Source organism: Hippopotamus amphibius, chromosome 5 (genome assembly GCF_030028045.1).
Source record: "Hippopotamus amphibius kiboko isolate mHipAmp2 chromosome 5, mHipAmp2.hap2, whole genome shotgun sequence".
Classification (NCBI taxonomy): Eukaryota; Metazoa; Chordata; class Mammalia; order Artiodactyla; family Hippopotamidae; genus Hippopotamus; species Hippopotamus amphibius.
This window is the reverse complement of record NC_080190.1, coordinates 94061101-94086044: the sequence shown is the minus strand read 5'-3', so window position 1 is coordinate 94086044 and position 24944 is coordinate 94061101. Positions and strand designations below refer to the sequence as shown.

General features: G+C 42.9%; 1 protein-coding gene and 1 non-coding gene across 13 annotated transcripts in view; one reads left to right on the top strand and one right to left on the bottom strand.

Moving 5' to 3' along the window:
* Positions 1 to 24944, bottom strand: part of SPIDR (scaffold protein involved in DNA repair) — a 337463-nt gene that overhangs the window by 54515 nt on the left and 258004 nt on the right. The window lies entirely within an intron of this gene.
* TRNAR-CCU (transfer RNA arginine (anticodon CCU)) lies at positions 4081 to 4153 on the top strand. Its single transcript has one exon. It is a non-coding gene; the product is annotated as a tRNA-Arg (tRNA).

Here is a 24944-nt window from a genome sequence, read left to right as displayed (position 1 = left end):
ATGTAAGGTATTATAAATTTTAAAAGAACATATACATCATGCTGGTGATACCTAAAAAAATAATGAAGTATATGAAGTGCAGGTCTTAAAAAGAAAGAAATAGTGTCTGAACCTACCAAAGGAGAGGATTTAATCAGAGTTTTGGTCTGTCATTAGCAAAGAGTTGTATAAATGCATCTATTCTTCCCAGGATATACAGACTAAAGCTGCTGCTGTATTAATTTAGGTCCAATGGATACTGAGCAAAGGTAACTGGCCAGAATCTCATTCAATCAAGTTCTATTACTTTACCATCCTCCTGCAGAGGACTCCTAAAAGCCCCATGTCTTCTGTCCAAGCCTGTGGCTCCTCCTGTGTGCTCCCTCTCCGTGTAGCACGGCCCCATGTTCCCTCGGCCACTCTGTTCCAAAACTTGAGAGTCGTCTTTACTTCCTTTTTTCACATCCAGTTGCTGCAGCCCATCCATGTGCTCCATATTTATCTTTTTAACATCATCCCTGCTCTGCTGTCTTGTTCTGCTTATTACATGGACTGGGCAGCTGTTTCCAACTGATCTAACCTCATTCTTCCCTCTAACCACTACTGTAGGTTGCTGCTGAAGTAATCTTTCTTAAGGGGCAGAGTTAGTCAGGTCACTCAACTAGTCACGGCCCTTCCAGGGTACCCCAGTGACTCTTGCACGCGTGAATCTAAGACAAGCTCCTGCAGTCTTGGTCCCATCCGAGTCTTGGCTCCATCACTCCCTCTAAACGAATCTGATGTTCCCTGCCACCCTACTTGTCTAAGGATGCTCAGTTTTCAAAGTCAAACTCAGATTCCATTTCTTTCACAATTTTTCTCATTCCACAGTGTAAACAACTCTTCTTTTTTCTTTGTATGCAAAGTGGTTTATTTTTTGCCTTTATTTTAGTTTTTATCACATTCTACTCTATAATATAAAAACTTGAGTAGATCTTTCCTCTCTCCTTTTTGACTGGAAGTTTCTTGAGGATGGGATCATACTTTTTACTCCCTGTGTAGCCATCACAGCCCTTAGCTGTGCATTACAGATGATCGATATGTGCTTGCTACACCAACGTGAATTAACCAACAGGCATTTATTCAGGCTTTGTAGGGACAGAAGTTATAAGAAGTTTCTACTCTTAGGGACAATAATCAGTATTAAAATGCTTTATTCAGGTAACTCACAAGGTGGGATCTTCACACGGCTACAAAGGATAGTGGTATTAGTGTCCTACTTCTAAATTAGAACAAGATAAAGGGAAGAAGGGATCTTAGCTAAGAAAGTTTTTACTCAAAATGTGCCAAATCAACTGAGCAGCCCTGGGGAGACTGTGGTCTTGTTTCTCTCATTTACCCCCCAGTCACTCTCAAACGAGGGTCATGTGGTATTCCCACTTTTCCATGGTCATCCACCGCTGAACCGGAACAGCCTATGGTCTGTAAGTGAGCACAGAGTAAGGAAGAAGGCACCAGGTGGGGCATGTGTTTTGGTAGCGTTGAGGTAGTAGGTCACACATCCTATGGCTTTCCCTAGATTGCCACGTGGCATGTTGGTCAAACCAAGAGTCATCACAGCCTTTCTCAACCAGGGGTCTCTGTGGGGGATGAAGCCCTGACTCTCTAAGGCTACACGGCATGCGACAGATCCCACCCTCCTGTGCATACAGGTGGCACGAGTAACGTGCAGTCCCATGAGAGAAGAGTTGGGAATATCCTCAGGGTTCTGTGGTTCCAGTGAGGGAGCCGGCTGAGAGTCAACCAATCTGCATCAGGCCTCATGACACAGCAGGAACAGCGTTACTCATTCTTAGACGATGGGCTTCTGAGTCAGGGTTTCACATTAGAAGCTGACTAACTGGCCTAGCAACCAGTCCTGTCTAATGCAGCAGCTTGTAAATCATCTGTGTTTGTGAAGCAGACGTACATGTTCTACCTGCTCTGACCCTACCAAGTAAAACACAAACTACCGCGGCAAAAGGCACCCGTGAAAGGCTTTCTTCTTTTCCAAATGTCCGTGTTGATTTTGTAAGTTCTTCTCAATCCTAAGAACACAACATCTATCAATGAGCACTAGTCAATTGTTTTAGGGTACTTGATAATGACATAATTTCAATTGCAAAGACTGAACCACATTCAGTTTATGGTACTCAAGAGCGAAGACAAGAAGTCACTTTCAGAACACAACTCTATTTAGAGAGAAGGAAGGTCCTCGGGTATGAATCTACCTTGTGGCAGGACTGACTCTCCTCCCCACCTCTCACTGCCTCCTTGTTCCACCCGGTGGGGCGCCAGGACACCCACCACCCACTCCCATCCCAAAGAGCATCTCTCCTATGTCCGAGTCATCTCCATGTGGCAGCTCTTGCACGCGGACTAGCACAACACTCTGAAAGCTCAGAGCAGTCTCCTCCCAGCTGGTGCCCTACAACCCTCTTTCCTGTTGCCTTCGAGAAAGTACAGGCCTCACAATCTCAAATTTACTAAAAGTTTTAAATACAGTGCAAAGCATCCCCCCACCCCGCAATCACTGGTGTCCTAGTGAAGTTCTAAATTAGAACAAGAGAAATGAAGGGAAGACGGGATCTTAGCTAAGAAAGTTTTTACTCAAAATGTGTCAAATCAACTCAGCAGCCCTGGGGACACTGTGATCTTGTTTCTCTCACTTATCCCCCAATCACTCTTAAACGAGGGTCAATCCTAAAGAAAGACCTTCTCCTAGGTAAATAATTGCTACATGACCACCAAGAGAGGAAATGAACACTGTCTACCCTCCACCTAATTCTCAGACCCCGTTTGTGCTTCACCCACTGTGTCTGCAGTGCCCTGTGCAGCAGAAGGCAACTCAGAACCGCATTTAGCTGCCATCCTCTCTAATCCTCTGTGATCCAGAAGGCTCCTCGCTTGACTTTCATGACCTTGACATTCTCTAAGGTCACAGGCCAGTAATTCTGTGGTACACAAACTCTCACCTTGGGTTTCTCTGATACGCTCTCATGATGAGATCCAGCTCATGCACTATTGGTACGGATAACACAGAAGTGGTGCTGTGTTCTTCTGAACAGCTGGCACGCTATTTCAATAGGTCCCATTACTGACAACATTCAGTTTCATTAGTTAATTGGGGCGATGCCTGTCAGGCTTCTCAATTGTAAGTTACTTTTTCCTTCTGAAATTAAAAAACACTGTGTGGTAGACACTTTCAAACCATGTAAATATCCTACTCCTTGTCAAATTTTCAATTCATTCATTTTTAAAATAACAGTGTGGACTCCTGAATTCTCACACAACGGGTTCTAATCCATAACTATTGTTTTGATGCTCAAATTGTCCCAGATTTGGCTGGTGGTGGCCTTTTTTCAAGCTGCTCCTGTGTCTTTTGATACGTCCCCATCATTCTTTGAGAACGCTCCTTGTTTCCGACATAACAAAATGTTCGAGGTGCATCTCATATTTTCTCCCATCCCAACCTGGAATTGGCCATTTCACCAAGGAGCCCCAGTTTCTTTCAGATATTTAAAAGCTAATATCTGGGTGCTAAACGTGCTCACTGCTGCTGGAGTGTCACTGTCCCAAGACCTCATAGAAGACAGAGCCAGGGAGTGTACCTGCACACCCTCTCAAATGTTAGCACACGTTCACCTCTGTTTATTCATGTATGTATCCATCGTGAAAACCATAAGTTTACACATGACAGAGTTCATTTTAGTTCTTTCTCTTTCTATGTCTGTAATTCACGGGTACCTCAAACTCAACATGTCTACGACAAAACCCACCATTTTCCTTGCTCTCTCCAAGTCTGTTAGCGTCTTCAATTTCCTATCTCCTTTCATGGTACCACCATTTATCTTGTGACCCAAACCACCAAATCCTTCTAGATTGCTTCCTTTCCTCCACTCTCCACAACCAACCTTCACGCAGCCCTGCCTCTTCTATGTCTGGTCTGATCAGGACACACCATCTCTTTATTCACAGCTCCCCTGCTTCTCACATGGCATTTACAGGAACTTCCTCCTTCAACAAAACCTTCCAGAGGCTTTGAATTGAACATGGAATAGAATCAAAGGCCCTGCCAGGACTTCCCTGGTGGTCCAGTGGGTAAGACTCTGCATTCCTAATGCAGGGGGCCCGGGTTCGATCCCTGGTCGGGGAATTAGATCCAACATGCATGCTGCAACTAAGAGTCCGCATGCTGCAACTAAATGTGCTGCAAGGAAGATCCCGCGTGCCGCAACGAAGACCTGGCAGGGCCAAAACAAATATAAAAACAGAAAACAAAAAAAACTTATTAAACAAAATAAAACATAAAAGAATCAAAGGCCCTGCCATAGCCTTCTAGACCTTCTCATGACCAGAACACGGCCAGATCCACCCGCCCTGACTTTCGTGCACTGGTTTCCCCAGCTTGGCAAACATGTCAGGCTCATCTGCCTCACAGCCTTGCGTGTGCGCCTCTGCCTGGGACACTCTCCCCAAACACCTCACAGCATGTTCTCTCACCTCCTTTGGAATTTTTACTCAAGTATTATCTCTTCAGTGAGGCTCTCCTCAATTCTTATGTGAAAGTAGCAACTGCTCAATCCTCACTACCCCCTTGTCCAGGTTTATTTGAAGTCAGAACTGATATTACTTTCTTACAGTGTGTCTGTGTGCCTGCTGCCAGTCTCCCCCAATCTAATGCAATCTCCATTAGTGCAGAGATTTCATCTTTTTTGGTCTATTTATTGCTGTATCCCTAACACCCAGAACAATATGTGAGAGAGGAGGCACAAAAATACTTGTTGAATGAGTTTGCATGTGGTCTTCTTCGTTAAATCATGCAGTGGCTCAATATTATATCATGGAGTATGTCATAACTAAATAATCCTCCTTATACTGAATACTGAGGTTGCTTCTATTTTTCCATTATTATAAGCACTGCTACCATGAAGAACAGCATGTGCATTTGTGATTTTTTTTCTCATGAATTAAATTTCTAAGAATTATTGGGTCAAAAGGTATATCTTCACTGATATACGTTATGTACTGCTTTCCAAAACAGTTGTAATGTTTAAAAATTCCAAGAGCAATAACTGTGTATAAAAAGTCCTACTATTGGGACTTCCTGGGTGGCACAGTGGTAAAGAATCCGCCTGCCAAGGCAGGAGACATGGGTTCGAGCCCTGCTCTGGGAAGATTCCACATGCCACGGAGCAACTAAGCCCGTGCGCCATAAAAAAAAAAAAAAAAAAAAAGTCCTACTATTTTCCTAAATAATATATAATTTAAAATTTAAAAGTATACAGAGGTATGTGACAAAGTTTCCCTCCCATTCTTGTCCTCCGTCCCCCGTCCCCCTAGTTCACAGATAATGACGTTTTTTACATGTCCTTTCAGTTATTGTACCTATCTATCTATCTACCTATCTCCAAAGAATATAGCACATTATAAACACTGCCCTGCTCCTTGCCTTCTGTATTTAACCAATGTCATAGATGTCTGTGTATCAGATCACAGAGTGCTTCCTCATTCTTTTTTAATAGCAGCATAGATAGCTAGCTATGTAGTAAGTATCCCGTTGTGTGTGACTTAATTTTAACACTCTAGTGCTGAACATCTAGGCTATTTCCACATTTGTGATCATAAACAATAGGGCAAAGAATATCCCTGTACTGCACAAGTGTGCAGGTGTATCTGTAGGCTAAATTCCGAGAAGAGGAAGTGCTGGGTCAAAGACGTAACATGCTTAAAATCTGTGCTCACTCAAGCACACCACACACACTCACATGCACACACTCCCCACGCCCTCTCTACCCCACGCAGTGAAAACTTATTCTCCCTCCACCGATGGGAGCAAAGGTACATTTCTCTTCAGCCTCACCAAACAAATGTCACTAAAATTTTGGACTTCTGCGAATTTGATAAAAGTGTTAATTTGCATTTCATTAATCATGAGACAATGAACCTATTTTCATCTGCTTCTTTTTTCTATGAACTGTGTTCATATGCTTTGCTCCTTGGGTTGGAGGTTTTTTCTCTATTAATCTCCGTGCACACTTTGTTTATCAGAGATTGGTGCTTTCTATTACAGATTACAAGGGCATATCCCCAGTTTGCCATTTAACTTTTGACTTTACCAAGCAAATTTGATAGGATTTATTAACATTTTCTTTTGGGACCTTTGGATGTTAAATCACAGTTAGAAAACTTCCACTTCAAGATAATTCTCCTGTGATTTCTTTCGAACTATTACAGTTTTAATTTTTATGTTTAAATCTTTGCTCCATTTCGAATTTATTCTGGTGCAGGTTAAGAGAAACAGGCCCAATTTCTTCCCCCAGATGACTTATCTATTGTCCTTACGTCACTTACTGAATGGTTACTCTTTCCCTGATGCTTTGAAATACATATATTTTTTGTGAAATTCCTGCATATATTTGGGATTTTCTCTTCTGTTCCATTGGTTTATGTATTACATTAAGGGGGCAAACCCCTCTAATTTTTTTTTTTTTTTTGGCCCAACTGCGTCATGCAGGATCCTAGTTCCTCGATCATGATTTGAACCTGCGCCCCCTGCAGTGGAAGCACAGGGCCTTAACTGCTGGGCCGCCAGGGAAGTTCCCGAAAACCCCTTTAATTTTAGAAAGTGGCTTTCATTAATTTCTGCTTCTAACAGCTAGATGTTATCTATCTTACGGTGTTCTTGTGAAGAATGAAGGCGCTAATTCCCTTCTGGGCACAGTGCCTGGCTCTCATGTCCTCATCTCTCTCTCCTCTACTGCAAGTTCATATGCAGTTGGATTTCTCCAGCTCAGTGTTTCACAGTCCCCTCAATCTCAAGGATGTACTGGAACTCTCAACTTCCACCCAACGCCTCCCGGGTCACCCACCTCAGTAACCAAGCTGCCACCAAACCAGCAGCCCCACAATCGTCCCTGACTCCCCTCCCTCCATCATCCCACATCCAGCCATCAGCACCTTTAAAACAGATCCCGGATCTCTCTACTTTTCACCACCTCCTCACTAGAATGCTTGCCCATCTGGACTCCTGAAGTAGCCTATAACTCTCCTCAGGTTCCTGCTCTTCCACACTCCATGTGGTCCAGGGCAGCTGAAGCACCCTTTTCTGAGCACAGACCAGATCTTGCCCACCCCATGCCTGAACCGGGAAGGCCTCCCATGAAACTCGAAGGAAGCTGCCTGCCTCCTCTGAGCTCCTCTGCTGCCAGGGCCCCCACGCCATGGTGCCCCAGCCACGCCAGCTCCCTTTCTGCTTCCTGGAACACAGGAAGTGTCTCCCGGAGCTCCTCAGCCTGGCTCCACCTCTTCATTCAGATCCTTCCTCAAAGGGCTCCCACCTAGGCCTCCCCGTCCTAGTCACTCCAGGGAACCTTGCCCCCGCCCCCGCCCCCCTCCCCAGGTTCCTCCATACACAGCACAGTACCACTTCCTATAATGACAGAAAACAATCTCGAGCCCTTAACTACGAAGAGGAGGGAGGCGACCTCAGCCTCCAGGCGGATTTACGCTTGCTTGGCTGTCTTCACCCTCTTCCCAGGAGGTGGCCAGGGAGGCCAGCAGTGGAGGCTGTAACCCCCAGGGTCCTGCCTCCCTGGTGACCCCATGGTATGGGCTTGGCCATGACTCAGCTTTGGTGTTAGCAGGAGTGACTGTCAAGGACCAGCCAGGACAGACTGAGGGTGGAGCCCACAGGTTCCAGTAATGCGAACTCCATGGACACTGTGCTTCGAGTTTAAACAGTGTGATTAACAAGTGTCTGCATGTCACTAACTATGATGAAGGACCTCAAAAAAGTTTATATAGCTGAATAAAACATATCATGGGAAAAAAACAACCTTTAATAAACTGAAAGGATGTGCCAGGTATTGCTCTACCACGTCATAATAGCACAGAGCTGAACGACTATTCCATTTGGGGCAGGAAGGAAAGTCTTTCCATTTTGAATAACACTCTTCATATTAATGGTTTTGAATACACAGTTCAAAGTTTTTTCATGGCAAATGCTTTTTTTTTTGTATATAATATAGGAAATACATTTCAACTACTGAGTTGCAACTTTCTCTAAAATAGAAGATAACACTTATAGAAGCATAGAGAACACTACATAACGCAGAACAGAAAATAAAGGGTATTGTATCTATTCATCATCTGAATATTAGTATTTTCCATCACAAGTAAGTAGGTGTGGGCTGAATTTATGTAGGAGAAGTGCCCCACAGGTTGTGTGTGCGTAGTGCTCACATTTTCAGACCTTTATAGACTTTGACAGCCATCTCTGTGTTAGATGTTGGCTGAGAAGGCCAACACAGGGGCAGTGATTTTCACTGCAGAACCAAGTAGAACAACTGAGATTATTCTAGATTCATTCTGCCAGAATCCTTATCTATGATTAAAATACATTCCAAGACCTTTATAATTTCCCAAATTACAAAGCCTGGAAATATTTGCATATCTCGCCTTCCACCAAATTACATTTTTTTTTAGAGTTTTCTATGAACAGACTCACACATTCACAACTACTTTTTCAACCTTCATGGAATTTCCTCTCTTATTAATGACCATTTTTAAAATGAGAAAAGCATGAACATTTTACATGAGTTACTGTTCGTGAGAGGTCTCAGAGGAAGCAATGGCGCTGCCCTGACAAGAGGTGTGGAGTGCGGCGGAGCAGGGCTGGCTCCGGGCACAGGACCTTCCCCAGGGTCACTGCTCACCACACCTGGGCAGGCCTTGGGGCCTCCTCAGCCAGGGCCACGGACACTGATCCATGTGCACAGAGGCTGGTGAGACCACAACACCATGCAGAGCCTGACGCGGCCACGCAGACCTGCCACTGCTCTTAGGCGCCCAGAGGCCATGGCCAGGTAGGATTCGATCTCCTAAAAGTGCAGGCAGGGGCCCCAGTTCTGTTCACCACTGAGCAAGAAGCCATTTAGGGAATTCCCTTTTTTCCCCCAGCTCCTGCTGGGCCAGGGAGGCTGAGACAGCCTGAGGGCTGGGAGTTCCTGCTTCAGGTCCCTCCCTTCCAGGGTTAGTTTCTATCCCCCAGAGGCTGAACACCAAACAGCAGCTCTCAGCCACATTTCCGTCAAGAGTGTCAAGAGCATTACTACTCTGGAGCACTATTTAATAATCCCACTGCCACCAAGCATTAAATCTTCAGAAGTGTCTCATCCAGAATAGGCAGTCAAGTAAATCTATTGAATTGAATCTTCCTTCAGATATAAAGAAGGAAAGAATCCATGGTGAACTTTGTGACATCACAGAACTAAAAAGTATTCAGAAATAACACAAGCTCATGCACTGGAGTAGCAAGTAGCACAGAGAAAAGTCAGAATTGATTAATTTAACTTTTAAAATTTCTTAATGTATGAAAATTCCATTTGCACTAATATTTTGCCTATTTCAAACAATTTTAAAGTGCACCTCAACTATGTATAAGCGTTACTAGCATCTACTACTTAACTTCCCCATTTACCTAGTAGCTCAATAGCAGTCTACAGCATAGAATTTTATAGTTTTAACACTTGTTATCAAGCAATGTATCCACAAATTTGGGGACTTTGAATTCTTTTATAAAGATAGAACATTAAGTTAAAAGATAAAAAAATATATATTTTTTGCCATCCTGCATTCCATAGCTAACAGCATTCTAAAATGAAGTCTGAGGACTGTGGGGCTTTGTGATTCTCCTCTACAGGGAGACCTCACTTTATTGCGATTCACTTTATTGTGCTTCGCAGATACTGCATATTTCTTTTAAAATAAATTGAAGGTTTGTGGCGACACAGTGTCAACCAAATCTATCAGTGCCATTTTCCCAAAAACACTTTGCATCTCTGCGGCACTTTCTGGTAATTCTCATAATATTTCACACCTTCATCTACTATTGTATTATTCTATGGTGATCTGTGATTAGTCATCATTGATGTTACTATCGTAACTGTTTTGGGGTGCCACGAACTACGCCTACATGAGAGGGAAAATTAATCAACAAATGTTGCATGTTCAGAATGCTCCACCAACTGGTCATTCCCCGGTCTCTTTACCCTTCCTTATGCCTCCCTGAGATAGAACAATATTGAAATTACGCCAGTTAAAAACCCTAGAATGGCCCCTAAGAGTTCAAGTGAAAGGAAGAGTTGCACATCTCTCACTTTTAAGTCAAAAGCTAAATGATCACTCTCAGTGAGGAAGGGATGTCAAAACCCGAGACAGGGCAAAAGCCAGGCCTCTTGCTCCAAACAGTAGCCAAGCTGTGAATGCAAAGGAAACATTCTGGAAGAAAATTAAAAGTGCTACTTCAGTGAACACACAAATGATAAGAAAGAGAAACAGACATCGCTAATTTAACTCTCCTCAATTCTATGAAGGCTGAGCCAGGTGAGGAAGCTGCAGAAGAAGTTTAAAGCTAGCAGAGGTTGGTCCATGAGGCTTAAGGAAAGAAGCCGTTTCCGTGACAGAAAAGCGCAAGGTGAAGCAGTGAGTGCTGATGTACAAGCTGCACAAGTCATCCAGATGACCGAGCCTAGCAAAGATACTTCATGACGGTGGTGACACTACACAACAGACTTTCAAAGCAGATGAAACAGCCTTCTCCTGGAAGAAGATGCCATCTAGGACTTTCATAGCTAAAGAGGAGAAGTCAATGCCTGGCTTCAAAGCCACAAGGGACAGGCTGACTGTCCTGTTAGGGGCTAAAACAGCTGGTGACTTGAAGTTGAGCCAATGCTCATTTACCATTCTGAAAATCCTAGGGTGCTTAAGAATTCTGCTAAATCTACTCTGCCTGTGCTCTACAAACAAACAACAAAGTCTGGATGACAGCACATCTGTTTACAACACAGTTTCTGAATATTTTAGGCCCACTGTTGAGACCTGCTCCTCAGAAAAAATGATTCCTCTCAAAACATTAATATTCATTGACAATGCACCTGGGCACCCAAGAGCTCTGATGAAGATGTTGTACAACGGAATGAATGTTGTTTTCATGCCGCTAACACAACATCCACTCTGCAGCCCATGGATCAAGGAAATAATTTCAACTTTCTAGTCATTACTTAAGATGTTCATTTTGCAAGGCTATAGCTGCCATCAACAGTGATTCATCTGATGGATCTGGGCAAAGTCAACTGAAAACCTTCTGGAAAGGATTCACCCTTCTAGATGCCATTGAGACCATTCATGATTCATGCATGGGAAGAGGTCAAAACATCCACAGTAACAGGAGTTTGGAAGAAGTGGAGTCTGACCCTCACAGATGACTTTGAGGGGTTCAAGACTTCGTGGAGGAAGGACCGCAGATGTGGTGGAAACAGAAAGAGAACTAGAATTAGAAGTGGAGCCTGAAGATGGGACTGAGTTGCTCCAACCTCAGGGTAAAACTCTAGCAGGTGAGGGGCTGCTTCTCATGGCTGAGCAAAGAAAGTGGTTTCTTGAGATGGAATCTCCTCCTGGTGAGGAGGCTGTGAAGACTGTTGAAATGGCAACAAAGCGTTTGGAATGTGACATAAACTTAGTCGATAAAGCAGCAGCAAGGTCTGAGAGGACTGACTCCAATTTCGAAAGAAGTTCTCCTGTGGGTAAAATGCTGTCGAGCACCACTGCACGCTCCAGAGAAACTGATTATGAAAGAGTCAACTGATACAGCAGCCTTCATCATTGCCTTATTTTAAGAAACTCCCACACCAACCCCAACCTTCAGTGAGTGGCCATCTATACTGAAGCGAGATCCTCCACAAGCAAAATTATACAACTTGCTGAATGAAGGCTCAGATGATGGTTAGCATTTTTCTGCAATAAAGTATTTCTTAGGGTATGTACATTGTTTTTTTAGATATAATGCTATTGCACACTTAATAAACAACCATATAGTATAAACATAACTTTTATATGTACTGGGAAATCAAAACATTTGTGTGACTCACTTTATTGCGATATCCGCTTTATTGTGGTGGTCTGGAACTGAACCTTCAGTGTCTTTGAGGTGTGCCTGTATTTCTTTCATACATTTTTACTTCTCTCTTTTTGACTCTTTGTAACTCTTCTGGTGGATATGAAGGATTCCAATTGTCTTCTATGGTCTTTCCTAGATTCCAGAGGCTGGAAGGAAACTCTATGCATCTCGGGTTCCCTGCAGCTAGAGTTCCTCCTACGACTTAGGACCTGTCAAAGGCAGAAGGTCTGATTTTGCCACTTCTGCTGCCAAGCACGACATTAACAAAGATCCCAAGGTCTGGCCAACTGCTATGAAGGGTCAAAAGGCAGAAATGAGACATCACAAGAAGGGGCTCCAGAGCTGGCGGAGAGCTGGGGCACGGATGTCTGGCTATGGAGGAGGCAGCAGCTCTCATGATGGCCTGGCTCTTCAGCGCTGCTCTAAGAGTCTTTCCTAACAGTTCAACAGAGTCCATTTCTTCACTTTCCCCAATGATTCTATAAGTCTTTGAATCCTGTGATAAATCTCTTTCTGTTTATGTTCAATGGAACCGATGTCTTTGCTGCTGAGCCTAACTCCTTCAATATGCAGGTTCTAACAAGAAGTAGATTGAGGGGGAGGGAATGCTATACACCCTTCCCTGGATAAATCAACAGTAACAACCAAAAAGGCAAAAACAAAAGCATGAACAAAACAAACTTGTATTCACTTTTGTAGAATATCGTAAGTTTCTGAGAGACAGGTGAGATCAGGACCACACCGGTTCATGTATCTAGACTATGAGTCCCTTGAGAGCAGAGACTCCATGAACTTTTTGACCTGGGCCTTTCACTATATAATTGTTGTGATGACTTAAGAGAAAATCTACAAGAAAACATTACTTATGTGTCAAGAACTATAGAATATCTACATGGGGACACATCCTGAGAAAATGAGTGACACACACCACAAAGAAAGGGTGCACCCAGATTATTTTTTCCTTCCTTCTTTTTATTGCTTAGTACAATTTTCATTAGACTACCACCATGAAATATGCCTCAGCAAAGAATTCTAAATCTTCATAAAAACAGTATTTCTGATGCTATAATAAAGGCTCTTACTATTTGGCAACCGGTAGTTAAAATACCTCATTCCTATCTGGCCAAACAATATTTTAAGTATTTGAGAATGCACATTCTTTTAATACCATAGTCACAGATCATAGAAACCATAGCATCTAGGCACCAGAGACTCATAAAACAAACGGTGAACCATTCAGTGGAGCCTTATTGTTTCAGAAACGCCCTGAAGTGGTTCAGAGGGCAGGATGGAGCCGGCACGCAGAGCAAGCAGGGAGGCCGCCTGGGCCCGCGGCACAGAGACAGCCAAGGCTGGCAGGCTGGCTCCTCCAGACACGCTCGCGACAACAGAAGCAAAAGACACGTCATCTACGGAAAGAGAGGTTGCGGGTGACACTGAAAACTGTCTGAGAGACAGAAATGAGTACAAGGACTAAAGAAAGCTCTATGCATAGAACACTTCTGAGAGAAGGACCTCTTCCTCAGGCCACAGATGACCCCTGCCCGTGGTCAGAGCCACACGTCCAACATCCAAAACTGAGCCCTCCTCTTCTAAAGCCTCTGTCTGGCCGTGACTACTGGAGCTGGTAGCAACCCTAAAATGCTTTAAAATGAACCTGTATTTTCTTAATCTTCTTGGGTCTCTTGGCATCTCAAAACCATTCTCCAACAAAAGGAACCCCTTGAAGAATGGCTGATTCTAGGCCTGGGGCAGGAAACAAGCCAGATGAGCCCGGAGCATCACATCGTGCCAGAAAGTAAGAAAACGCTGAAAACAAAGCAAAACCAACCGAAAACCCACAATGACAGGAGTGCGTCAAAGAGACAAGGAGTCTGTGCAGAGAGCTTCAGTGGCCAAAGCTGGAAAAATGTGAGCAACAAAACAAGTAAAACAGTATCGGATTATAATCCAAATATAAAATAAAAATTAATGATCCATACTGATGTAAATAATTGAATAAATAAGAGAGGTAGAAGAGCAATCTGCTGTGCAGAAGAACTCCAAATCATTATTCCCCTGGCACAGAGGGTGTCAGAACTTGCGCCTTAGGTGGGGCTGTACAGAATGACTTCCTTCCAAAGACTTCAGGGTGGGCAGGGGAGAGGTGTAACTTCCCAGTGGAGACCACCTCAGCCAGCAATCAAGGCCAACAGCAACAGCAACAGGTCATGCTAATGGCAGGCATACTGATATGATGTGATGAAAACGCAGTCTTCCTCCCGTGAACCCACAACCCCAGTCTAATCCTGAGTAATCAGATAAATTCCAGTTCAGGGGATTCTACAAAATACCTGACCAATGCTCCTTGAAACTGTCAAGGCATCAAAAACTGGGAAAGTCTGAGAGACTATCACAGCCCAGAGAAGCCTAAGAGACATGACCACCAAATGTGATGTGGTCCAAGGGCAGAATAAAAACATTAAGTAAAAATCTAAGGAAATGTGAATAAAGTAAGGACTTTAGTTAATTAAAAAAAAAATCACATCCACATACTTTCAAAAAGTAGTGTACACCTGTGGCAGAAATTATTTCAGTCTCTGTAGACGCTAACTATTCATGTAGACTCCAGGACCCTACCCTAAAGCTGGAGCCCCCAGCAGAGATCTGGTGACCAGCACTACACTGGCAAAGAATAATACTTCTCTATTTCACTCTTTCCAGCTCTACTGAGATACAACTGACACACGGCATTGTGTAAGTTTAAAGTACACAGCATAATGGGATAATAATTTTCTTGACTAGAGTGACTATTCAACTATTTTGTTACTAATACATGTTTCTAAATTGCTACAGTTTTAGATTTAACTTCATTTCTTAGTATGGCATTCACAAACTGCTTAGAAAGCTTTTCGGAGTAAATTTCTTTACCTGTAGGGAAACAGTTCCCTTTGTGGATGGGCTATCTTGCCCAAGGCTGCACAGAAAGCCAACAAGCAGTCCGCCCCCAGGACATGGGTCTGCATGCAGGCCTCCTACTCTCTCCCGGGGGTCTGAGGCATTTTTGCCCAGACAGCCTCTTCTTAGGGTAATCTGGTTTTTTAATATTTGATGCTTGGTTATAGTTCTTCCACGGCTCTTTTTAACTGATAATAGAGCAAACTTTGGGGTCCCGCTCTCAAGTAAAGTGTTACCTGACAATATATACGCTTTCTTGGGGCAAGGTGTTGAATTTTTACAGCCAGAAATATATAAGAGACTCACTAGAAACGTCAGTTAGTTATCCCCATGGATGGTGCAAATTTTCCTCCAGCCGTTTAATGCTCCCTTATTTAATTTCTGTGGGCTAACAAACTGCAAAGCAGAAAACAGAGGCTGCAATCCTGTTGACAAATACTTCGAGAAAGATGAGGCAGCAAATGCTGCAGGACCAGGAGGCAGCTGGTGGTGCCAGCACAGGTCCTGGCCAGGTGAGAGCATGCTCTCCTGTGTCAGGCAGGCAGCATGACGCTCAAAGAGAAACAGTGCCTTCAGTGAACACCTCTGCTGACATCAGGTAGATAAGGAGAAGAGGTTTTCCTTTGGAGGGATACAGAGACTCAGAACATGAAGAGCTTTCTCTCTCTCTTTTGTATTTGGAAAAGTTTTTTTTTCTTTGTTTTTGAAGCTGCATCTAGGAGCTAGCTGAGAATCTAGACTAGACTCGAGATCATTTCTAACATAAGGTCACTATTCTTTTTTCAAGCCATGATAGTGCCATGTACCTTGAACGTGCTTACTAAATATTAACTGACGGTGGTGGTGAATGCAGTCAGCAGAAAGCTCTCTCTCTTTTCCCTCTCCTCTCCCTTCAACTACACTTGAGAGTGAGAGTGTCTGCTCTGTGCCTGGCCCCTTTCTATGTGAGGAATGCAGACGTGAATGAAACAACTTCTTTTTTTAAATTTATTTTATTTTATTTTATTTATTGCCTGCGTTGGGTCTTCATTGCTGCACATGGGCTTTCTGTAATTGTGGAACATGGGGGCTACTCTTCATTGCAGTGTGCGGGCTTCTTATTGCAGTGGCTTCTCTTATTGCGAAGCACGGGCTCTAGGCATGCTCTAGTTGCAGCGTGTGGGCTCAGCAGTTGTGGCGCACAGGCTTAGTTGCTCCATGGCATGTGGCATCTTTCTGGACCAGGGCTCAAACCCCTGCATCAGCAGGCGGATTCTTAACCACTGCGCCACCGTGGAAACCCGAAACAATTTCTTATATTGATGGTTTATAGTCCAGTGGGACCCGTAGAGAATAAACTCAGATTTTTCATAAGTAGCTCAGGAGATAAGTCCCAACATGGGGAAAGTAAAAAGCACTAAAAATACAAAAGCCTTGGTTTAGAATTCAACACACAAGCACCAATCAAAACGGCTAAATAAAAAACAGTGACAAGGCCAAGCACTGGTGACAATGCTGAGAAAGTGGGTCCCTCACACACACTGCTGGTGGGAAGGTAGATGATGCAGCCCCTCTGGAAACAGTGTGGCAGCCTCTCAGCAAACTGAGCCTGTAACTACCCCACCACTCAGCACCTGCAATCTGGGGCGTCTGTCCCAGAGAAACGAAAACATGTTCACACAAAAACCTGTATACATGGACGATGCTCACAGCAGCTTTATTCATAACAGCCCAGATGTCCTCCAACAGTGAGACGTGAGGTCAAACAGCTAGGAGCACCCTCAACAACAGAAAGGGACGGTCACCACTGACCCAGCAACAACTCAGGAGAATCTCCAGGGAATCACGCTGCCTAAAAAAGGCCCATCCCCAAAGATCACACACTACATTTACATAATACTTACATAATATTCTTGAAAGGAGAAAATGACAGAATGGGAGAACAGATGGGTGGTTGCCAGGCACTGGGTGGGGGCAGGAAGGAGGTGGGCCAGAGGGAAGGGGGTGTGATTATAAAAGGGCAACAGAAGGGATTTTGTGGTGATGGAACTGTGCATACACGAACCCACACTGCATTTTTTATAACTACATGTGACTCTCCAGTGATCTCAGTAAAAATTTTAATTAAAAAGAAAAAAACAAAAAGCCCTACCAGAAATAACACAACGGGAAGAACTGTACTGAGCATGACAGCATTCACTCCCCAAATATGCCTGAGGGCTCTGCTGCACAACAGTGAAAATGACCATCAACATCTGCCACCAGGACATGAGGAGCAGCGAGACCCGTCTCCCCAGCACCTTCCCATCCCTGCGAGGACGTTGCTCGTTGGCCAGCACAGGCCTCCCAGCCACTCCCTCCTCTAACAAGCCAGAGGCACAACAGGAGACACACACTCAAGCCACGGCTTATGTTTTCTCTCTTCTGGGTTTGCTCTAAGTGGTAACATTTTAGTCCTAAAATATATAAATAGTCCTACACAGTGACCTCTGACTAGAAGACCAGAAGTGATCTTTCTTCTGTCTCTTTTTCCTTCATGTTTGAAATCTACTTTCCCACATCTTTATACCTGCTTTAAAAAAACAAAAAAACAAAAGAACAGGTCTATGTCTAGTCTTAAAAAGGAAAAAAAAAATCTTTCTACATCATCTCACACACATCAGGTAGCACAGCACAGAGGTCGAGCAACAGGTAGTAGTGTTGTTCTTGTTTTCACGGCGTGGTTAGCTCTGTTATTGGCCCTTTCCTAAGAAAAGCACTGCCACCCACACAGCCAGAAGCTGCAAGAGGTGACATGAAATGCTCAGGGACATTTACTTTCTTTCTTCATCGAAGAGTTAAAGCAATTTTATGACTGGATATATGACTGACTTTTTGTTTAAAAATGTTTTAGACATCAAGAAATAATGTTATTAATGTTAATTTTCCAAACACCAGATTACAGCCACTTGTTTTGACAGCTCTGTTCTTTATAAATGAAGCAGAGAGTAACTGCACACACTTCAAATAAAAATATTACTTGCAGTTTTTCTATTATCAGTGCCAATGCAGGCTGCACCAGAATGGGTGGGAGTAACTATGCTTATGCTATAACCAGTGGTTCTGAATGGTCATCATTCCACTGAGCTACAGAACGTGAAGTGCCTTGGCTGCTCCATCTAGAACGGCAGATTGCTCGGAGGCACACAGACCCGGGTTTGAGTTCTAGCTCAGCCGGAGACAAGTCTCCAGCCTCCTGCCCTGTCAGCAGTCTCCTCTGCCCAAGGGGAAAACTCACACCCACCTCTCCCAGGTGCTAGCCTTTCCCATCACTGCTGTGCAGAGTGCCACTGGAGAGTACTGCGTGGATGCTTTATGTGATTCATCAGCCCCTCAAACAAGCAAACAAAAACACAAGCATGTGACATACTCTAGGTTTTCAACCAAGTTCCCTTTTTTTCTACCTTGTGTACACAGTCAAATTGAAGTGTTGCACAGAGGGAGTAAAAATGATTATCCTGTGCTGACAGTCTTTGGGCTAAGAACACAATGTTTCATGATTTCATCTTAAAAGAAGTATTATAAAAAAGACTAGAAGATAATATACAAAATGATTATACAGTGACTAGAATTAGAATAATTTTTCTATTAGTGCAAATTTTGAAAATTTCTATAGATGTCACCATGTTGCTTTTATCAGTTAAAAATTACACAAAAATATTAATGGACCAGGCTGTCATGATTCCATGCACGAGACGGGCTGTGAGCACAAGCAGTGCAGAGAGCGATGTTGAGCAACGCGCCTGTGCTGCAGTCCTGCCAAGCCGGGCCCACGCCCGGGTACCATGTGTTATCTCTCAAGTTTCAGAGCAGGTAAACCTTGGCCGTTTGCTTGACAAAGATGGGACAATAGTTCAACTTGGCATTTCAATATCAGTAGAATCAATCACAATATAGGACATGTCACAGTTAAATTAAAATGTAAATAGTTTTTTATGGGATGTAATTTTAAAAAGTTGTGAAAAAACATTTCCTAACCCCCTGACATTTTTCTAAAAATAGTCCATTCCAAAGGGTTTAAACGCAAAATATGTTCTGTTTGGGTGTTGGGGAGGGGGGTGTGTGTGCAGAATTCTCTTTTACATCTGTGACTCCTGCAAAAATATCTGGCAGTACATTCAGTTCTGCGTCTTAAAACCTCACAGGGCCAATTTAAAAATAATATTATAGATGCTCATGGTTACCGTCGCTTAACTAATCTAAAGCAACAAAATATTTGGCTCCTGAGTTTTCTCAGATCATCCCGAGGTAACGGCTGAATCCTGGATTCTGATCTCACTAGAAAGACTTAGTCTGTCATGGAGTAAACTTCACATAAATCAAGGAGCTGTATTTCACTGGCCTTCCAGAAAACAAACTACGATTGTAAATGAAAACCGTATGCTGACTCTCTGAAGTTCTGATGAGTTGTGAACTCTGGAAAATCACGTAAGAGTTCTTCATCAGCCCTTCATGCCTTTTTCATGTGTTCGGAACAAATAAATCCAAGCCTGATTTTTGAGATACAAACTCCCTTTCGCCATTTGCCCTGATGTATCTATTGTGATGACTCCTCAATCCAGTGCTTTTCTGTGCTACTTTTCAGTTTTAAAATATGCAGTAATATTTGGGTAGTTTTAAAAATCCATCCATTGACACATGAAATACGGAATTATGAGGAGGTAAGACCCATGTGATTGTAGACAAAAGCCTAAATTCTTATTTTCAAGAATTGTTTGTATGACCCCGGTACAGAGTTTCCTTAAAATTTACTGTAATGACTAAGTTCAAAGCCTGAAGCCAAAGGCCATGGCCTTTGTTGTCCCCTCTGTTTCAAGGCCTTGGGGTCACGGCAGAGGTTGCCAGGGAAGAGCAGACTTGGAGGGAGGATGGGCCCACCTCCCCTGCCACGGGCCCCTCCCTTCTCCTTCCTCCGCCCTATTCTTGCTCTAACCTGTGCCAATCACCTGAAGGAGGCACTGTGACCTCCTGCTGGCGGTTACCGCTGCTTTACTGCTTTTGAGTCCACAGGGCACACTCAGTAGGTCTGATCTACATCCCTGAGTAAGGACCAGTCATGTCATATCAGCCACGTGGGTTCAGCCAGGCACAGGGGGCACAAGTTCGTGACCAAGAACAAGGATGAGAAGAGGGCGCCTCTTCTCTGGAACCTGCCAGCGCTCCACACCCAACTCCACACCTGGTATGTGAGCCCAGACGCGGGTATGGGTGGCAGACAGGCTGCACGTCCTCTCACCCAGCTGCCCTGGAGGACCAGGTGAGTTTGCACCTCATACGGTCAGGTGGACGTGGAAGCTCCAGAAGTACCTCACGCGCTGCCACAGGGCAAGGTGAAGCCATGATGCCCTCCACCTGCCGAGGTCTAGCGACCGCAGGGGCACCAGGGCAGACACCGGAATCACAAACCCTGGATTCCTTCCCATTCCCACTGCTTCTCTCAGAATTTACATCAACACTGCTTCCACCCATACTTTGATTTACATTATTTCCTCGTGCTTTCTATTTTCCGTGTTCACTTCTCACTTGTAAGTCACAACCCTGGTATAAAGGGTTGATTTTTCACCTTACTCTGGCTCCTAATTTTGCTGTGCTACCTCTGTCATTCTGTAATTCAACAAATCCGAAGGCCGAGTATGCAGAGAAACCCCAACATTTCCAGAGTCACATCATTTCACCACATATGACAGGAGTTAGTTTATCTGAAAATTAATACAGTAATACATTAAGTACTTTAATTTTACACACTTTTTTGTACGTAGTTCAAAAATACATAAGCATATACTTATACCTTCATGTGTTATATTGATGAGCAGTGTGGGAAGTTACAACTGTAGTAAACACTGGCTGAAAATTCTCTTTTACCCTTCAAAGGAAATATAAGACATAAAAAAATTCGCCTCTTTGTACAGATCATGGGTTGGCAAACTATGACCCGTGGGCCAAATTCTTCCTGCCACCTGTCTTTGTAAACAAAGTTTTATTGGGACCAGTCCACCCATTCACACATTCTTGTCTAGAGCTGCTTTCACACTGCTAGGGCTGAGGTGAGTGACGGTGACCAGCCTAAAACACTGCATTTGCCAACCCTGCTCTACAAATGAACAAAATGAAGCCCCACTGTGAGCCAGGCACCTCACCTCTACTACCTTTTTAACCCCCTAAATAACCCTGTGAGATGGGTGACAGTCCCGCCCCCAGCACCATCCTAAAAATGTAACTACTCAATCTCTGAGACTGCCAGACCCTGTTCTGGGGAAAAAGAAAGCATCAGGAGGAACCAAGGACAATTTTGGATCCTGTGAGAGGTGCCTGCGTCTCCTCAAACAGCTGCTACAACTGCTTCAGGAAGAATCTCAGGCGCTGTGTTTTCACAACTTCATCATTTCAAATGCCTCAGCTCACTTATGCCGATAAATCAGGTTTAAAAGAAGAATATATTTTCTAATTTTTGATGAGACTGACCTAGGAAGTAGCTGAGCCTCACAGATTTCTGGCTACTTCAGAATACTGCTAAATTGGCTTATCCTTTAATCCCCAAAACAAGCCACACAACAACCCAATAATCATTCTCTATTCAAAATGTTTATTTCCCATTTCCACTTCCCTAGAGAGAAATGAATATATATATATATATATATATATATATGCATTTATTTCCATCTAGCTATTAATGATGTTTAAAAAGTTAAATTTTGCCTTCAGTCAGAGTTTACCCCATGAAAAGCTACAGCAAAACAAACAGTTCTGTTTAACTTATCCAGAAATGGATGGGTAAATTATTCTTTACCTCCTATACGATGATGATTCCTTGCTGTGGCTAGAGGAAAAACAACTTTCTCCACCCAATTTTATAACACTGATGGGAACACATCCTAGCTCTCTTCAAAAGCATCATCCAAGGAAGCACGACCCGTGAAGGATGGCTGGTTTAACAGGGAAAGTTATCTATATTTTTGTTTTCAAGAGTGTTTTAACAGAACCGTTCTAAATCACATCCCATGACAGACTGGGTTGAGTTCATGTAAACACAGTCGGTGGTATCATGAGTAATAAAATCTGTTTCCATCAGAAGCCCTTTATCCTGCGTAAGAGACCTGTACACTAATAGGCGCCCGGGCTTGAGTTAACCAGCTACAGCTGGTTCAATGCTATAAAAAGAACTAATGAAAACACAAACACTGCCTCTCGCCTCACTTCAGCCAGTGTGTCAAGGCTGCTCAGACAGCCCTTTCCAAACACTCTGTGAATGAACCGGCTGAGCTTGCTTCTCTGAGTTGTTTACTGAACAGTATGTGCAGAGACGTGTGTGCAGGGACCACTGAGCAGAGGTAGGGAGGGCAAGAACCACAGGATCTATTAGTTCATGTGGCTGATTTTCCGACTCATCTTGGATTTAGTTCTATAACATATTGGGGGCAGAGAAAACTTTCACAAGCAGAGCTAGAGTACTTTGAGCAATTTCTTAAGCACACTAGCACTTTGAGTACTTAAGTTTTTGTTGTGAAAATGTATCGTTAAATCTTAGATAAATTAATGCCTTATCAGATATTCTAAATTCTGAAGTAATGGAAATAATTCCTTACTGACCTGCTTTCCAAGAGGAAGGAATCATCTGATAAAGAAATGATCACTATTTTAATTCTTTACACAGCTAAAAACGTCCAGACTTTTAGCTGGTGCTAGAAGGGACTCTGGTGATTGTTTCCATCATTTCATCTCACAGATACCTGTGTGGGGCTCAGAGGATCCTTCCTCAGCCTGCCTCAGACCACACTGCCTGGTGGCATGAAGAATTTGGGCGTCTGGCACCCACAACTGTTTCTCTACTCCATCCTTGCTAGAAGTGGCTAAATGAACATGGCCAAGAATAAAACAAACAGTTTCTGGATTATTTCATAGTAGCACAGGTTTTGACCTAACCCAGTCTTTCAATGCATGAGGTTACTTGCAATGTCAACCGACAACTTAAGGAGTTACCCTGACCTTTTTTCATGTCCTTGAATAGCTTGAAAATGTTATTCAACGTGCAATCCTGCTGGATGAAAGGGTTTTTGCCCTGGCACTTGAGGCCTGAGATGCTAACCTGAAGTACAGATGCGGACTCCTATGTCATCACCAGGCCTCCAAACCCCAGTCCCATACTTCACCTGCCTGTGTGACACCCACCAGGGGCTTCCGTCATCACCTCCATCTCCACATCCAGCTGATGTACTCACTCAAATTAACATCAGACACCAAATCACAGATCCAGGAAGTTCAGAGAACACCAAGCAGGAATAAACGCCCAAAAATGAACAATTAAAAAACAAACAAAAAAACCCTGAAAGCAGCCAGAGGAAAAACCACCTTCTCTATAGAGGAACAAAGATAGGAACTATACCTGACTTCCAAGAAACAATGCAAGCAAGAGGACAGTGAAGTGAAATATTTAAAGTGTTGAGAGAAAAATGCCCCACTAACCTAGAATTCTGTACCCCGTGAAATTATCCTTCAAAAGTAAAGGATAAATAAAGACTTTTTCAAAGAAAAATTGGGGCAATTTGTTGCCAGTAGACCTGCCTTGCAAGAATTGGCAAAAGAAGTTCTTTAGAGAGAAGGAGAATGATATAGGTCAGAAACTCAGATCTACATGAAGAAAGGAAGAACATTAAGGAAGGAATAAGTGAAGGTAAAAATAAAGACTTTTATTTTAATTCTCCATTCATCTAATAGATAACAGTTTGTTCAGAATAATAACACAACATATTCAATTATGTATGCTTATGTATACTTCTTACATATATGCCTCTGTGTGCTTGCACAGAAGTGAGATGAATGACAGTAATGATACAAAGGGTGGAGCAGGAGGTGGAATCAGGATTGTCTGGTTCTTATAAGCTACTCACACTACCCAGAAGTGATCCATGTTATTCAAAAGTGGACTTGGATTTGTTGTACGCGTATACTGCAAACTCTAGGGCAACCGCTAAAAAAAAGTAAAAATATAACTGATGTGCTAAAAAAAGGAAAGAAAACGGTATCATACAAAAAGCTCAATTACACTACAAAAGACAGAAAAAGAACCCACTTTAAATATAAACACACCTATGGATTAAAAGTAAATGGATGGAGAAAAATATTCCATGCTGACATAGTAACACAGTTATAGTATTATGGTACCATAATACCTAAAATAACATGCTAACACTAATACAAAGAGAGCTGGAAGAGCTATTTTAGTTTCAGACAGAGCAGACTTCAAAGTAAGGAAAGTTATTAGGGACTAAGAAGAACATTATATAATGATAAAGGGGTCATTTCTCCAAGAAGATGTAACAATTCTTAATGGGTATGTGCCTAACAATAGAGCATCAAACTCCAGGAGAGTCAACAGAACTGCAAAGAGAAACAGATGAATCCACTCTCACAGCTGGCCCCTTTACCACCTCTCTCTCAGAAACAAACAGATCCAGCTGGCAGAAAACTAGCAAGGTCACAGCTGAATTCAACAACACTATGTTACTCAACTGGATATAATTGGTATCTATAGGCTACTTCTTCCAACACCTGCAGAGGACACAGTCTTTTCAAGCCCACGTGGAACATTCACCAAAACAGGGTATAGTCTGGGCCACAGAACACATCTTCACATGCTTAAAAAATAGAAACTATACAGTGTATGCTCTCAGTGAAATTAAACTAGAATTCAATAACAAAAGGATAACTGAAAAATCTCAAAATACATGGAGATTAAAAACAACCTTTTTTTAAAAAAATTCAAGTATAGTTATTTACAACATTTCAGGTGTACAGTAAAGTGATTCAATTATATATAACTGAATATATAACTTTTTCAGATTCTTTTTCTATTATAGGTTATTACAATGTATTGAATATAGTTCCCTGAGCTATACAGTAGGTCCTTATTGTTTATTTTATATACAATGTTGTGTATCTGTTAATCCCAAACTCCTAATTTATCCCTCTCCCCACCTTTCCCCTCTGGTAACCGTAAGTTTGTTTTCTATGTCTGTGAGTTTCTTTCTGTTTTGTA